Source organism: Mesoplodon bidens, assembly GCF_964165515.1.
Source record: "Mesoplodon bidens genome assembly, chromosome: Y".
Lineage (NCBI taxonomy): Eukaryota > Metazoa > Chordata > Mammalia > Artiodactyla > Ziphiidae > Mesoplodon > Mesoplodon bidens.
The window spans coordinates 50,055,781-50,070,107 of NC_138180.1; the positions used below are offsets into that span (position 1 = coordinate 50,055,781).

The window sequence follows — 14,327 nt, forward strand, 5'->3', positions numbered from 1 at the left end:
AGGAACTAAGAATTTTGTCATATATCTTTGAAGAGCTTTGACCAATGGGAAAGTAGAAAATACATAAAGATGACGTAAATGTAACACCTTCTTTTTTTTGGACCTCAGTTCCAAAAACGTACATGAAACGTGAGTCTTGACTCACGACCTACTCTCATCATTAGTCTAGAAATGGCTCATGCATTTCTTGGTGTGTTTATAGTCGTCAGAGAGGCAACCACACAAAAACAGAACCTTAAAAATAACCTACATGCTGTTATCCGGTTCCCCACCCCACCTCCTTCTATCCCTCTATCCAGGGAAGCGGCTGTCCTCGATCCTGTGTTCATCCTTCTCTTGTTTTCTTTTGTATGTCGTCTTACTGCATAAATAAATGCTCCTCTTACACACACACATACCCAGAATGACAGAGATGTAAAAGTAAAATACACGGCAGTGCAGTGGACCCAATAAAACAAGGACACATCAAAAGGAAGAAGCATGTAGACATCCCTGGAGTAGGTTAGCAGCGTTTCGGTGAAGGGGTGATATTTAAAAACTGAACTCCAGAGGAAATCGATGGGGCGGGGGCTTGAGCGGCGCTGGAAGAAGGTGGGAAAGCTGGAGAAGAAATAATTAAGTGGGGAGGGTGTGGAGTTATGAAATCAGTTGGCTTATCTGAAAAATGGGATTTTTTTTTTCCTGTAAGAAGTAACAGAAGTAGGAATAGGACCACATCTTTATCCTCCTGACTTTGGGTTCTTCCACTTCCATGTGATTCTGTCAACGCCTGTTACTGCTCTGAGCACAGAATCCCTGAACTAAATCTCGATTTGACCTTCATGTGCAGGCTAGTCAGGACTATATTGATATTATTTCAAGCCACTGCTTCCCATGACAACTCCATTTTCCCCCCAAATAATTTATTCAACCCCAATTCTACAACATAGCTGGGCATGGCCGTTTAACCCAAGGGGCCTTACAAGTTATTTAAATCATCTTAAAATGTAATGAGCTCTCATTCACTCAGGCTAAGAACAGACTTCATGTGACCTGTAGAAATTATTTTGTTGAGCTGATGCATGTAGGAAGGTGCAATAAAAGCAAACTTCTGCAGCCTCTGAGGGAGTTGTCTCAGCGAAGAAGAATTCCTGGAAACGTGGAAAAGCTCCAGGGCTCTTTCACGTAAATGACTTCTTGCAGAATAAGAGCAGCTGCAGCTTAAAGTAAACGTTGGTCGTTTTTCCAGTGTCTGTATCTTCCACATTTATTTTCCTGGAAACTGAATATTCTCCTGAGAGAGTGACTTTCACGGTTACAGCCGGGGGTAGAGGCCTCTAAATGTGCACCCCCTGCTGCAAAGCAGACATCTGGACAAAATAGCACCTGAGAGATGGGTCAAGGATTCTTCCATGAAGTCATATCCTAGAGTTGAAGAGTTCTCTACAGTGTTAAGAGGTGCAATCGTAGAAACTTAGCTTCTTTTTTTCTTGAATACTAAGCCAGCACTTGTTATTTATCAAGGATGGTACAGATTGGCTGTGCTGGGTATGGTACTTACTATAGATGTATGTGCATCCGAGGGTTTATTGATTTTATTATAGAATGCCCTGGGTATGGCTGTGCTGGGTATGATACTTACTATAGATGTATGTGCACCTGAGGGTTTATTGATTTTATTATAGAATGCCCTGGGTATGGCTGTGCTGGGTATGATACTTACTATAGATGTATGTGCACCTGAGGGTTTATTGATTTTATTATAGAATGCCCTGGGTATGGCTGTGCTGGGTATGATACTTACTACAGATGTATGTGCACCTGAGGGTTTATTGATTTTATTATAGAACGCCCTGGGTATGGCTGTGCTGGGTATGATACTTACTACAGATGTATGTGCGTCTGAGGGTTATTGATTTTATTGTAGAACGCCCTGGGTACGTGAACTAGGAATGCATTTTAGAATTCAGATACGCGGGAATCTATTTGAGTAGGGAAAGTAGGTGAGAGCAAGAAGAATCAGCATGTGAAGCTTCTGATGGGGAGGTGATAAGGCAGGACCATTGATCTGTGTGTTGTTTACTGGATGAGCCACAGGTATTAAGGCCAAGAGCCCCACTGGTTGAGGTTGCTGTCTTGTCTTGCAGGTCAGTACTCTGTGTAGCATAGCTGTGTCTTCATTCTTCGGATGGTGAATATTTGGCTGTCTGTTTGGAAAACACCAAAACATAGTTCCCATTTGTGAAAAAAATAAAGTTTCAACAACGTGTTACGACAACATTTATTCTAGTTTTATAGGCAGCTGCCATCGCTGGCCGTTGTCAGAATATTGGAACTCAAATATTAGTGGAATGTCTTACTTGAAAAGTACCGATTCTGCGTTTCTTGTATTATGCTGTGTACATTATTACGCATAGCTGCAGAGTCGGCTGCGGTTTCTTTGAAGTCCCTTCACATTTGCTTATTTTTAAAATACGTTTCTTAATTCCACACTTTTCCCAAAGGATGGATGATAATAAATCATTCTCATTTTATTTATTAAATTTCTTGCTCTTCTTAGCTACGCTCTGCGATTGCACGCTCATACTCTCATGCCAGAATTCACTGATTTTTGTTTTTCACTTTCAGTTTTGAATCAAAAATGAATTGTATTGATTCCCAAGCACTGTAATCTACTAGCTTCAGTTTTCAATAAGATGAGAGATTTTATTGACTCTGAAATGAAAAGAAAATGCACAATTCTGTCAAAGAATTTGGAACTTGAGAGTGTGTTACTTCCACTCCCATTAACATTCTTCAGCCCATAAAATGGATTGAAAACCCACAATGTTGTTATAAAGCATTAAACCATAAATTATAGCCATTCCATTTTGTGTGAATATGATATAAATTACAAAACAAAGATTTTACATTTTATATGAATGTTATGTAAATTATAAAATAAAGGTTTTACATAAACATTATAAAAATTATAAGCACCCTAGTACTGAGCATGGGTCTTTGTGGCTCACAAAACGTGATAAGAGGAGACAGGCTTCAGAGAAAGGCGTTCAGGTGTAGCAGCTGGAGGACAGCATTGCCTTGGGGAAATAATCAAAATAACGTCCCCGTAAAGGCATGGCCATCTAGGGAAAAACGGAACAAGGAGAGAAAATTGATTCCCCTTCCCAAATGCTACCACCCTCCACAATCATCCATTTAAAAGACCACATTTTAGAACAGTCACCGTAGAAAGTGATCTAGACCTAGAAGCTGTGTTCACAAAATGCCGAGGAACAGGAAGAAAAATCCAATGAAACAGTGCTGTCCAATGAAGACAGGATATGTAAACCAGCTGATGAAAATTCTCACTACAAGCAGAAAAGTAAAAGTAGCAAAACTCTCCAGCACATCCTAATCCCAGGAAATTCCAAGACAACAGTATTTCTGCAGAACCCCAATGTGGTCATTGAGCTGCCCCCGGTCTGGCAAACGCCTCCCTCCGCATGCCCCTGCTCGCAGCCGGAATTCCAGGTGTTGGCGGTTCCACTGGTGGGCCTTTAAGCCTCTCTTTTTCTGAAAGATGACACTTCTCCAAACACAAAGCATGTCCAGCATGTGAGGAGAAAATCCATATATGTAAAACTCCAAGTTGTCTGCTGTACTTTTTAGCGAAAACGTATAAAACTAGGCAACAAAGAATCTTACTCCATTGCCCTAACGCTTATCAGAGAAGGAATGTCACAGCTGCAGAAGTCTTGAAAAGGAGATGCTGGGCATTTCCAAAGTAATATTTGATTAGAGAGAGTTTAAGAAGCGAGACAATGATGTTATCTTACTTTATTCATTGTGCATCTCTGAATGGATTCTGGGCGATATATAACTGATAATGATAGAATGTTTCCATGTGACTAATTGCAGTTTCTCTCTCTTTTTGTCCTTTCTCCCTCTTCCATATGAATAGTTCTAACTCCCGTTTGTTTCTCTCTCGCTTTCTCTCTTTCTTTAGAAAGCCTTGGTGTTACCCACGAACACTGCAGTTCTTTCCCCGTGCACCTCTCGTTCTACCAAGCCTTGAGAAGTTCCTGGCTGCCTGGGTAAGTTTCATCATATTCACCCATATTTTACTAAAGTGACGATGGCAAAAGGGAAAGAGGACCCAGTTGAAGGGTGGCTACAGTGATGGGCAAAGCCTCTGGTGATGACCAATTAAGACCGTAAGCTAGGACATTCAGCGATGATGCTGATGGTCGTCGGTGAGATAGCACTTCCGCCACCTTTGTGTGTAATTGATGCTGACATACTCGTGATGGCTCCTTAAATGTGAAGTCTCATGGGAAATTTGGGAAAGTAACGTGCAGTAAAAGGGACTCCAGTCACGGCTGGGTCTTCACTCCCTACGGGGAGTTCAGACCTCAGTCCATCCCCTCGTCAGTCCATCCCCTCGTCAGTCCATCCCCTCGTCAGAACATCAGAGACTCTGACAGTTACTAACACTGAAAGGATAACTTGAGACTAAAATGACTCTTAGCTCTGATTCTCATCCATATGATAATATGCAAATAGGCATTCCTTTATAAACACGTGCTTTAAAAAATTAAATGGAATCATTATTGAAGACCCGTTTATGATATGCACATTCCAATTCAATTTTATATAAATCTAAATTCGATATAAGTTTTATTCATTTTACAACACTGATTTAAGACACATTTGTTGAGTGTGTACTGTGTGCTAAGAACAAACTATTCCTAGGGAATATTTTTTTTTTTAAAAGCTTTCTTGTAGCTTGTCATTAGTTGAAAGTTGTGAGAATGCTACAATCAGCATACCTTCTGTCCAGATTTATCTAGTGTGATATTTTGCCCCATTTGTTTTATTTTTGCTCTTCAATATCTTAGTACATTAGGAGTATTAGTCCTTTATCTGTAATAAATAGTGCAAATATTTTATCCTCATTCGTCTTTGTTTTTGATTTTATTTATGGAATTTTATACCATGTGAAGGTTGTTTTTTTTATGTAGTCAAATTTATCAATCCCTTCTTTTATTAAATCTGGGCTTTGCATCATTGTTAAGAAAGCCATTTCCCTACACCCAGCTTATAAAAGAATTTTCCCACTTTTTCTTCTAGTACTTTTGTGGTTTCATTTCTTTTTACTTTTAGATCTTGGGTCCAGTGGGGATTCATTCTTGGGTACGGTGTAAGGAATGAATCTAATTTGTATCTTCTTTCAAATGGCTGCAGACATTTACAATATAGCCATTCATTAAAACATCCATTATTCCCCAAATGATTTGAGATCCAGCTTCATCCGATACTAGATTTCTATATATCCTTGGGTCTATTTCTCTTATTTTCTACTCCATTCCATTCCATTCTTTGTTTTTTTTTTTTGTGCCAGTTCAGCATCATCATCATTATAAAGATTGTGTGTATTCTAATATCCAGTGTAATTCCACCCCCCTCATAGATCTTCCTTTTCAGTATAAAAACTGCTTTCGGTTTTCTTTACAGCATTTTTTTAATTGAATATATTTGACGTAAAACATTGTGTACATTTAAGGTGTACAACTTGTTGCTTTGATACGTTTATATAATATACTATGATTGCCACTGTAGTGATATTTATCACATTACAAAATTATAATACAGTACTGTCGTCTATATTTATTATACTGAACATTAAATCTCTGTGGCTTATTTACTGCTCATGGCACGTTCGTAACCTTAAACAACATCGATCTTATCCCCCAACCCCATTCCCCGGTAACTGCCATTTTACTCTCTGATTTTTACGAGTTTGACATTTTGAGATCCCATGTATAAGATTAATCAGACCATACTTGTCTTTCTCTGTCTGACGCATCTCACTTAGCATAATGTACTCAAAGGCCACCTGTGTTGTCACAAATGGCGGGCTATCTTCTTTTCTCTTGGCTGAATAAGAGCCCGTTGTTTATATATATACCAGATCTTCTTTATTTATTCATCTGCTGATGGGCAGTTGGGTTGTTTCCATATCTTGGCTATTGTGAATAATGCTGCAGTGAACAGGGAAGTGCATATATCTCTTGGAAATAACTGCTTTCATTTCCTTCGGGTATATTCCCAAGTAGTGGAATTGCTGGATCATATAGTAGATCTATTTTTAATTTTTTGAGGAGCCTCCATATTGTTTTCCATGGTGATTGGGTAAAACATGCTTTTTAAATGAAAACAATGAGAATTGGTGGGACCCTTTAGGTCCAAAACTGCTGTTGAACTTGGAAGCTTAAAAAAAAAAAAAAACTTGAGAGGCATCAGCCTACCCAAGCACTCTTCAGTCCACTTGACATCCTCTGAATGCATTTGTATACATCCACGGGAATACACATCCATGTTCTATATTTGCACTGTACAAAGGAACAAGCACTACCTTGATTTCTTAATTACTGATGACACAGGCTGTTAAATTTTCTCCTCTGTAATTGAACAGAACGAGCATTAGGGTTTTAGGTGGAAATGCTTTAGAATTGTCTTTTATAAACAAACAAAGACATGATAGCGAATTATAAGGCTTGCTGATATTCTATTCCACTGTCAAACCAAGGTAATTTAATGTTCAGTTAATTTCAGGAGGAGGGACGTGCTGACTCATGTAGTCCCCTGTTGCCCATTTATATGTATTATATCATGTAATAACCTCATCTGAATGGTAATGGAGAAGTACATATTTAGCCAAACATTCTGTCTCCAAGTAGCCCATATGTCTAGAACAGATACTTCACGAGAATTTTTAAATGTGTAAGAGAGATTTAGAGTATGTTTTTCGCTGTAAAATATACTCTCTTAAAAGCTCTCATTCGTTTATTGCCATAGGTAAAATTGATAATGAATTGTCAGTAAATAATTTTGAAAATTCCTTTGCAATTAAGATACTTGAATTCTTATTTTTAATTGTCCCAGTCAATGGATCATTAAAAGCTTTCTGATACATTTTCTGTTGACAATGATTAGGGATGCGTAAATGCAGTAGAATCCTGACTAATGGAATGCCACTGATCAAACCCCAAGATATTTTCTTTTTATTTAAAGAGATTTATAAGGAACAGGAAAATATTTTAGGGTTTAAAAAAATCAGACCCTAAAAACCCAGGATGCCTATTTTGTACTACTTCCTAATCTTTTCAGTTTTCTTTACTATAAAAAAATTGAGACTGAATTTTATTCTGAAAATATTACAAATGGATATATATCATTAATGAATTGTCATTAACGTATAGAATGGCCATATTTTCTTTTTTTAAAAATTAATTAATTTATTTTTGGCTGAATTGGGTCTATGTTGCTGCACACGGGCGGGCTTTCTCTGGTTGCAGCGAGTGGGGGCTACTCTTCATTGCAGTGCACGGGCTTCTCATTGCGGTGGTTTCACTTGTTGTGCAGCACGGGCTCTGGGTGCATGGGCTTCAGTAGTTGCAGCACACGGGCTCATTAGTTGCAGCATGTGGGCTCAGGAGTTGTGGCACACAGGCTCAGTTGCTCCATGGCATGTGGGATCTTCCCGGACCAGGGCTCAAACCTGTGTTCCCTGCATGGGCAGCCAGATTCTTAACCACTGTGCTACCAGGGGAGTCATAGAATGGCTGTATTTTCATTTTATAAATATGCCTTAATTTCTTTTGTAGAATGATATTAATTGTATTTGATCTAGACACATCATTTTAAAAAAAAAATTGGGGGTCATGCTGCGCAGCATGTGGGAACTTACTTCCCCGACTAGGGATTGAACCCGTACCCACCACGTGCAGTGGAAGCGCAGAGTCTTAACCACTGCACCACCAGGGAAGTCCCTAGACACATCATTTTAGAACATATTGGTGGCATGTAACCCAATAAGGAAAAATACATTTATAAAAACAAGCTAATCTTTTTATGCTTATGACTTACAGAATTGGCAAATTGCTTAGCTAGTAGAATAAACCAATAAGAATATGAAAGAGCACATTTTCAATTGGGTATTTTTTTCAGAAAAAATATGATTAGCCTTCCTAGTTTCATTCTTGTTAAAGATGCTTATCAGATCATAAATGTCTTAAGCCAACAAATTTAAAGGTAGATCAAATAAAAGTGTCCTATGGTACCAGGCTAATTTTGGACAATTTAGCTGCTTATATTTACCTGCACCATATTTTGCACCTGTCCTGCGGAGTTTTGAGTTATTCTGTTCTCTGGCCCGTCATCTGCAGGGCACTGGATTGGAATTAAGGGACGGATTTCTTGTTCTGAATCAACCTCTAATGATCCCCAATTACCAGTGCCCTGTTTTCTCACCCGTAAAATGACATCTGGGCTGGTCAACATCCAAGACAGTGGATTGGTTTTGTTATCAGGTAGAAATGGCTACATCGTATTCTTTGCCGAGAAGACATGAGGCTTAGCTGGAAACAGTATTGATCATTTAGTCTGCAGGGGAGCTGAACGATGATCTAGTGGTGTGCGCCCCAAACACCTGCTCCTGATGACCTCAGGTGTTGACTCTGTGTGTGTGTGTGCGTGTGTGTGTTGAAGGGAAGTTTGCCGTATATGTGTAGCTCTATTCCTCAAGTACCTATTCTGTTGATTTGTTTCTCTTTCTTAATGCCAATATTATCCTGTCCTGATTTTTACAGTTTGACTAAGTCTTGAAATCAGGTCGTGAGAGACCTCCAAATTGGTTCTTCTTTGTCAAGTTTTTCTGTTTTGTTTTTAGTTATTCTAGGTTCTTTAAATTTACATACAAATTTTAGGATAAGTTTATCAATTTTGACAAAAAGATATCCTGCTGAGGTTTTGACTAGGATTGTGTTGAATCTATAGATGGATTTGGGGAGAGCTGACATCTTGGCAATACATAATGTTTCAACCCATGAACAAAGTAATAACCTTTTCATTTCTTTAGGTGTTCTTCAAATTCTCTCAGCAATTTTTCTGTAGTTTTCAGTACACAGGTCTTGCACACCTTTGTCCGAATTATCCCAAAGTACTTCATACATTTGATGCTGTTGTAATTGAGGTTGTATTTTTCATTTCAATTTTTGAGTGTTCATTGCTAGTATATAGAAATATAATTTAGATACTGATCTTTTATCTTACAACCATGCTAAATGCACATAATAGTTCTAGTAGTTGTGTATATACCATTGGATTTTCTACACAGATGATCATATCATCTGCAAATGCAGTTTTAATTCTTCCTTTCCGATCTGGAGGTTTAAAAGCTTTTCTTCCTTGTTTTACTGGGTAGAATCTTCAGTGCATTGGTGAATAGAAGGGCTGACAGTGCTTCTGCACACTGTCTACTGAGCCGAAGTGTCAGACACAGCCATTTCACACGAGAAACCCTGGTCTGAAGAGTGCAAGGTGCAAGGCCTCTGCACTCGGCACCGTATGAGCAAGGGACACTACACTAAGCACAAAGGAAAAAAAAAAGACTGGCCTCCTTGGAGAGCAAGTATCAAATGCAGTCCCTCTGGTCCTATTCTTAAAGAGTGGACACGTTGTTTCAAGGGCACTGATGACTTCTTGATTCTTCAGGGGCTGGCCAGGTATGTGGTTGGATCACATCCTGAGGTGACCTTGTTGGGGCATTCTGTACAGCCGTGTGGCTGACAGGGTCTTGGTCTGCTCATTAACCCAGAAATTAATATATCATGTCTGCATACTTTCTCTCTATATGGTAGTGACAGTCTCTGTGCTGACAGCTTCGGAATTATTAGTAAGATTTGTTTCCCTCCCATGACTTCATCCGTTCTCCCCTGTACCTTACACGTGCAGTGCTTAGCCAGGCAACAGAACCTCTTCACATCTTCTTGCATATTTTGTCCCCATAGATCCCCTGCCCTGTGCTTCTTCTGTTTCAGTCAGTTAAGACTCAGGAAAGACTGTTTCCTTTTGGTGAAATCTTACTCACCAGACCTGAACATCTTAAAAAAATTAAAACTGGGAATCCAAAAAAAAAAAAAAAAAAGTGCTGAGAGCAAACACAGTTGGCTTGTTTCTGATTTTATGGGCGAAGAATCCACCATTAAGAATGCTGTTAGTTGTACGTTTTATGTAGATGCCTTTTATTGTGTGGAGCACTTGCCCTTATTCTTTTTTTTTTTTTTTGAGCATAATTTAAAAAATTAGGACTACATTTTGAATTTCAACAAATTTTTTTGAAAATATTAAGATGATCTTTTTCTCTTTTTAAACTAGTTAATAGGACATTGATTTTGAATGTTAAAACATTTTTGAAATGATCCTCCTTGGTCTCGATTTATTATCCTTTTTACACTGTTTTAATACAGTTTGCTAAACATGCATTTAGAATTTCCAACTCTATGTTTGTGAGGAATATTGGTCTGTAGTTTCCTGTTCTGTGCTCTGTCCAGTTTTGTACAACAGTATATTTTCATTTTTCCAGTCGTATATGGCAGCATATACTATTGTTGTCAGGTTTTAGTTTTACGTGTATTATAAACTTCACAGTACATTCCTATCGTTTTTGTTTAAACCATCATTTTTTTTAAATTGGGGTATAGTTGTTTTACTGTGTTGTGTTTCTGCTGTACCGCGAAGTGGAGTTCCCTGTGCTATACAGAAGGTTTTCACTAGTTATCTGTTTTATACATATTAGTGTATATATGTCAATCCCAGTCTCCCAGTTCATCCCACCCCCCCCCTTTCCCCCCTTGGTGTCCATACATTTGTTCTCTACATCTGTGTCTCTATTTCTGCTTTGCAAACTGGTTCATCTGTACCATTTTTGTAGATTCCACATATATGTGTTAATATACGATATTTGTTTTCCTCTTTCTGACTTACTTCACTCTGTATGACAGTCTCTAGGTCCATCCACGTCTCTACAAATGACCCAATATCATTCCTTTTCATGGCTGAGTAATATTCCATTGTATATATGTACCATAGTTTCTTTATCCATTCATCTGTCAATGGACACTTAGGTTGCTTCCATGACCTGGCTATTGTAAATAGTCCTGCAGTGAATGTTGGGAGGCATGTGTCTTTTTGAATTATGTAAACCATCAGTTATTTTAAAAGATATTTAAATAAGAAAAAAAATACAGGTTTATCAAGGAGCTACTATTGTGTTCTTCACTCTTTTATGTAAATGCAGATGTCCATCTAATATCATTTTTCTTATGCCTGAAGGAATTCTTTGGACATTTATTGTAGTGCTGGTCTGCTGGTCATGAATTTTTTCTGGATTTATATACATTTCTTTTCTCCAGCTTTGTTTGATTTAAAGATATTTTTGCTGGGTATAGAACTGTACGTGACTTGTTTTGTTGTGTTTTTTTTAGTACCTTAAATATGTTTGTTACATATTTAAGAAGTCTAAAGTTATTCTGATCTTTGTCCTTTATACAAAACATGCTTCTTTCCTCTGGTGCTTGTGAAGACTTTGTCACTGGTTTTGAGCAATTTGTTTATGACGTGTCTTGATAAAATTTTTCTCGTTTCTTGCACTCAGAGTTTGTTGAGATTCTTGGATCTATATAGGCTTCTAGCTTTTTTTAAGTTTTGAAATTTTCTGGCCATTATTTATTCAAATTATTTTTCAGTCCTCTTCTCTTTCCTTCGTGTATTCCAAACACCAATATATAAGGATACTTGATGCTGTACTACAGTTAATTTATGCTTTTTTCTGTCTTTGTACAGTTGACCTTTAAAGAACTTGAGGGTTAGGGGCACTGACTCCTGGGTAACCCCCTATAACTTGATAATTGGCTGTCCATATCCATTGTTCTGCATCTGTTGATTCAATCCACCAAACATCATGTAGCAGTGTAGTATTTATTGAAAAAAAAATCCACTTATAAGTGGCCCCAAACAGTTCAAACTCAGGTTGTTCAAGGGCCAACTGTATTTCATTTTGGATCGTTTCTGTTGTTATACTTCAAATTCTCAAATGTTTGGATGTATTGATAGAACGTTGTAGATTTTACCACTTTGGAGTTGAGTAATTATTATTCCTATAAAAATGTTCGGTTTGATTCTGGGCTGTAATTAAGCTATTTGGAGGGAGATGGATGTCTTCAAGTCTTGCTTAGCATGTTTGGCAGGCAGACCCTGAGCAGTGCTCAGGCTACGGTGAATGATTTCCTTCTTACCAAGGCTGCACCTTCCTCAACACTCTGCAATGTCTTATGGTTTGTGGGACTCTTTTCCTTCCAACTAGTGGGGACAGGCAGTATTTGTGGTCCTCTGTGAGCACTGAGCAGTGTTCTACCGAGTCCTTTTGGAGGGGCATATCAGAGCGCTCATCTCATTTATTCCCCATCTTTCTGGAATCACTGTTATCCATTCATTGATATCCCATGTCCTGAAAGCCATTGCTTTACTTTTTGTTTCTGTTGGGAAGGTAACTCGCCAAGAAGTAGAAGTCTTAACTTTCTACCCCTCAAGTTATATAATTCCTCGTTAGGAGAAGATCTCTGTAACATTTCATCTGGCTATGAGGATTATTGGCTTTCTGTATTCGAGAGCATTTTCTACACCAAGAATATTGCCACCTGGCTACTTTCCCAGATGCAAAGATGTATTTGCTACTGTCTTCATGCCCAGTTTCCCTTGGTTTTAGAGAAGGGATGTGGAGGAAGGGTTAGGAGGCTGTAGAGTCAGGGTCCAGAATCTGTGGGTTTGTATCATGGCTCCCAGACTCACCTGCTGTGTTCCACTGGGGAACTTCCTGAAGCTTTCCACGCCTACATTTTCTTATGCATAATGTAGGAGTAACAGTAAAACTGCCTTGTAAGGCAATTGTGAGCACTGTTTGTAAGACATTTGGACCAGTGGCTGGCACTTAATAAGTACCACGTATGGTTGTTAAAAAAAAAAAAAAAAGGTAAATCCAAAAAGGAATTACAAATGTTGCAGCGAAATAATGGGAAAGTACTGTCTGTGATTTCAGGAACCATTATGTAGACAAATAGCTCTCTCATTCCAGTTGTAATGGTTTTATCAATAAATTATGCTTAAATCTTTCATAGCATTATATCACATCAGTATTTTTTTTAAATGAGTCATCTTGACAAGGCTGAAATTAAATCATTAATCTTATTTTTAATCCAGAATTCTAATGATACTTGCTACTAAACATATAGAGTAATTACCAGCCCTCCAGCTACTCACTAACAAAAGGAAAAAAGAAAAGGGTTTTTTTGTGTTAGTGTGGAAAAAGGATGAACATGTACTTAAAAGGGAAATGTTAAATGATCTGACGGAAGAATCAGGTTAGTGTCCAGAAACTCAAACATTTGGTGGATTCAGGAGAGCACATTTTCTAAGATTTGCTGTTTGAAATTGAATGTATAGCAATTGAAACTGAATATGTTTCATGTGTTTCCCAGGAGGGCAGGTCAGAATGGTGAGGTCTCCCCACCCTGATGGTATAATCCAAACGTGGGAAGAACTAAGGGTAGCATTTTAATTACCCAGTCACTTTCTCTTTTTTTTTATTTTTTAACTTATTTTTATTTATTTAATTTATTTTTTAAACTTTTTATTTTATACTGGAGTATAGTTGATTAACAATGTTGTTTTTGTTTCAGGCGTACAACGAAGCGATTCATTTATACATGTACATGTATCTATTTGCTCAGATTCTTGTCCCAATTAGGTTGTTACAGAATATTGAGCAGAGTTACCCAGTCACTTTCGGCCTTGAACCCTTTTACATATAAAGCTTAACCCTGCCATCTCCATAACTTCTTTATAATTCCAATTCAGTGGTTATAAAACAACATCATCCAGATGTAGGATACTGATGGATTTAGAGGAGACATGAGTTCAAGGTACTACATCAGGTGATCAGAACTGGACACATGGGTTGGGAAAACAGGGTTCTATAGTAGGACACTTACTTGGGCATTTTCTCTTGTCTGTATTCTGAAAGGTCAGTGTTTTTGGAGCAGGAAGTTTGGGTTTATGTAAGTTCTGATTCTCCAATCTCAAGAGGCAAGGTGCTGGTTTTTGAATGCTCCATGAGCTCAGAGAAATAGGAGAAGGCAGGCGTGCCTTTGTAACGTGTCATCTTGACTTTGCTCAGTGGCATTTCCCAGAAATCCCTTTCCTGTATGAATCACCACAAAGGAGATCATCCTTGGGTGGGGGGTGGATCAGGAGGGTGGGAGGGAAGAAGCCGCCGTTTTGCGGGTCACCCCCATTGTCTCTGATCTACTGACTCACCGTGTTGGTGTGAAGCAGCGGCTGGGTCTGCACGTCCTCCACTTTCTCCGGCTCCCCCCGCAGCAGCTTCTCCGAGTCACAGGTCAGGCGTGGGTGTCTTGTCAGCTCCCTGAGGAGGGGCCCCACGTTCCGCAGGAAGCCCTCATCGCCAG

General features: G+C 38.6%; 1 protein-coding gene across 1 annotated transcript in view; it reads left to right on the plus strand.

Moving 5' to 3' along the window:
• The window catches only part of LOC308609616 (neuroligin-4, X-linked), a 450,486-nt gene that overhangs the window by 22,838 nt on the left and 413,321 nt on the right, over window positions 1-14,327 (plus strand). The window contains exon 3 of the mRNA XM_081223341.1: window positions 3,968-4,055. The gene's annotated coding sequence lies outside the window, so the exon portion shown is untranslated. The remainder of the gene's footprint in view (window positions 1-3,967; window positions 4,056-14,327) is intronic.